This window comes from Chrysochloris asiatica, unplaced genomic scaffold (genome assembly GCF_000296735.1).
Source record: "Chrysochloris asiatica unplaced genomic scaffold, ChrAsi1.0 scaffold00397, whole genome shotgun sequence".
NCBI lineage: Eukaryota > Metazoa > Chordata > Mammalia > Afrosoricida > Chrysochloridae > Chrysochloris > Chrysochloris asiatica.
Window position 1 is genome coordinate 539,299 of NW_006408915.1, and position 3,355 is coordinate 542,653.

The 3,355-nt window shown below is 39.9% G+C and overlaps 1 pseudogene; it reads right to left on the reverse strand.

Annotated features, from left to right (window-relative positions):
- Window positions 1-407: 407 nt before the first annotated feature.
- On the reverse strand, window positions 408-1,190 carry LOC102828396 (annotated as a pseudogene).
- Between the last annotated feature and the right edge of the window lie 2,165 nt (window positions 1,191-3,355).

Consider the following 3,355-nt stretch of genomic DNA (forward strand, 5'->3'; position numbering starts at 1 on the left):
TGATCATATGCTACTTCTTGCAATGGTTGAACATTGATCATTTCCTTTTGGTACAGTGATTCTGTGTATTCTTTCCATTTTCTTTTGGTGCTTTCTACATCATTCAATATTTTGCCCAACAAATCATTCAGTTTTGTAACTCAAGGCTTAAAAGTTTTTCCTGTTATTTCAGCTTGAAAACCACTGAGCATGTTCTTCCCTTTTGGTTTCTAACTCCAGGTCTTGGCACATTTAATTATACTATTTTAATTTGTCTTCCCAAGTTGCCCTTTGAAATTTTCTGTTCAGCTCTTTTACCTCATTTCTGTCATTTACTTTAACATCTCTAGTTTGGAGAACAAGTTTCAGAGTCTGTTGTGACATCCACTTTTTTTTTTTTTTTCAATTTGAGAACATTCGCTCTTTTGTTAGCTGACCAGATTATAAAAATAATCATGGTAGACACCTTGGTTCATCCTTCTAACAAGCCTGTTGATCTGGTCTTCCCTGTTGCCAGCATCTCCACCTTCTACAAAATGGGTGGTTTTTTTCTTCATTCCACTACAAGGAGAAGATAATTTGAATGGTCACAGGAAGTTATTTGCTTCTTTGAAACGTTTTCCAACAGTGTAGATCTCATGAATCAGATCCTCCATGCAGATGATCCCATATTTACCATGAGAACATGCAATCGATGTGTTATCTGTCAGGGCAATTCGCTTCTTATTGATTTTGCCATATCCACACTTGGAGATCAGTTCATTCACTGACTTCAAGTTTGGGTACCCTCATGCAATATATGGTTCTACAATCCTCAACATATTAATTGAAGCCTTGTTGAGCTTAACAAAGGTGCCATTGAAGATCTGGCAAAGGCGAAGAAGCTGCAACATCTTTCGAACCTTTGGGCTGACACCATTGATACCTCTGATCCTGATAACAAATGCCAGCTTGGGCTCACCAGGTACATAGAAGTTGCCCGCTTTTCTTGCCATCCTAGCCATTCGTATCTCAGTTCTGTACATCTGCCTATATTCCTTGTTATAGTGCTTGGCTTTTTCATAGTTAAGCCTCCTCCTTGCTTTTTGAAGCATCTTTTGGGCAAACTTCTTTCTCAGGCGCTTGATCTTTAGTTCTGTGAAATTCCTTTGAATTTTCTTCAGGGTCTCTGGCATAGCAGGAACCTTCCTCTTCTCTTCGACAACCTCCATGGTCCCAGCCGGTTAAACAAAAAAGGTGACATCCACTTTTGTCTTTTATTTCTTTCTTGCCTTCTTAATGACCTTTTGCTTTCTTCCTATATGATATTCTTGATGTCATCCCACAATTCTTCTGGGCTTTGTTCATTAGCGTCTAATGCATCAAATCTTTCTTGAGATGATCTCAAAATTCAGTAGTGATATATTCAAGGTCATATTTTAGCTCCCATGGACTTGTTTTAATTTTCTTCAGCTTCAGCCTGAACTTGCATATGAGCAATTGAGGCTCCTGACCTTGTTTTGGCTGATGATATGAAGCTTTTCCATCATGACTTTTCATATATGCTGTCAGTTTGATTTCTTTGTATTCCATCTGGCGATGTCCATGTGTATAATCATTATTTTATGTTGTTTTAAAAAATTATTTGCAATGAAGAAGCCATCACTTTTGCAAAATTCTACCACGAGATTTCCAGCATCATTTCTACCACCCAGACCATATATTTTAAAAACTGTTTTATTGTGAATTATGTGATAGTTTACATGGGAGAATGTTAGCTTTACATTCATCCTGTTGTATATTGTTTCATTGCCATGGCTACAATCTCCTCCATGCATCATCAAACAACCAAAGGGTATACACTACATGCCTGCCCCCCAGTCATCAGCACACAGCCCCTCTCACTCTGTGTCTAAAGTTCCCAGCTGCTCCATCTCTCCATGTCATTGTCTCTACCTCCATCTCTGGCATCACTGTTTCTCTGGGTAGGGTCCTGCTCTCCACTCTTCTCCCTTGATGGTCCCAGGGACCTCTACTCCTATACTGCAAAGTTAATCACTCCCCTCCTTTGACTACAAAATGTCTACCTTTACATTTCCAACCCTCACAATCAGTCCTGATAACAATTATTCACTATTGTATCACAAGAGACCCATCCGCATTTCATTTCATCAGCCCCACCTAGACAGATTGGATACTACTCAGTGGAGATTCTACCTTCCTCCATGCCCTCTGCATCTAGGTTCCCTCTTGAAAGCTTGTAAGCCAGTCCCTTCTTACCTTTGTAGCTCTCCCCACCTCCCCACCCCCGATTTTGGGTAGCCAATGTCCATGTTGCCCATCCCTGTCTTTCTGTGTATGGAGGGGATGGGAATGATCCTCTTTGTAAAGATTTGTTCCCTCTTTTGAGCTACTGCATCCATACGTGTAGGTCAAGTCTATCAAATTTGATCAGATTACTTTCTTTTTCCTCTTCTTTCTTCTTCTAGTTGAGCTCGGATCATCCAGTCATTGAAGCCAGGTCAAGTGGGTATTATCTGCAAGTGTGGGTGTTCTTACGTACTGCCAAGACCATATTTTCCAACTACTAATCCTTCCTCTTTGTTTCCAACCTTGAATTCCAGTCAACACATATTGATTGAATGTTTGATCAATTTCAGACTGAAGAAGTAGGTAGAATTCTTAAATTTCATTATCACTGGCCTTAATGTTATTAACTGGTCTTCCTTGTAGGCATATGGATATTATCCTATCACAGACAGATTCAAGATAGGTCTTGAAATTTTTTATGATGAATGTCATATCATTCCTCTTCAATTTGTCATTCCTGGCACAGTAAAACATTTGATTGCCAGATTCAAAATGGTCAATACCAGTCCATTTAAGCTCATTAATGCCTAAAATATTGATCTCTATGTATTCTATGTCACTTTTGACAACTTCCAATGTTCCTAGATTCATGATTTGTACATTCCATGTTCCAATGATTAATGGATGTTTGCAACTGTTTTTTTCTCATTTTGATTTGTGACCTACTATCAAATGAAGATTCCAAAAGCTTTACTCATTATGGTCAACTTTAGTTGAGGTGGCAGCTCTTCCCATCGGATCTTGAGTGCCTTCCTGTTGGGGACCGCAAGCACTGAGATGCTGAGGCCCTGTGTCATGGACGAAAATCCAACATGAAGGCCCCACTCAGGATTGCTAGCCAGGGACCCTGAGGGCCAAGGAAATGACCTCCTGATGTCCTGGGTTCACATGGACCCTGACGTCCATGTGAAGCATCCTCCTGATGTCCTGGGTTCATTGTTTTTTGCGTACTCACTGGTGGGCTACCTCTGTATAATTTTCTTTGGTCTTATTATTCATTCTATGCTTCTAACTCCAGTAATTGTAG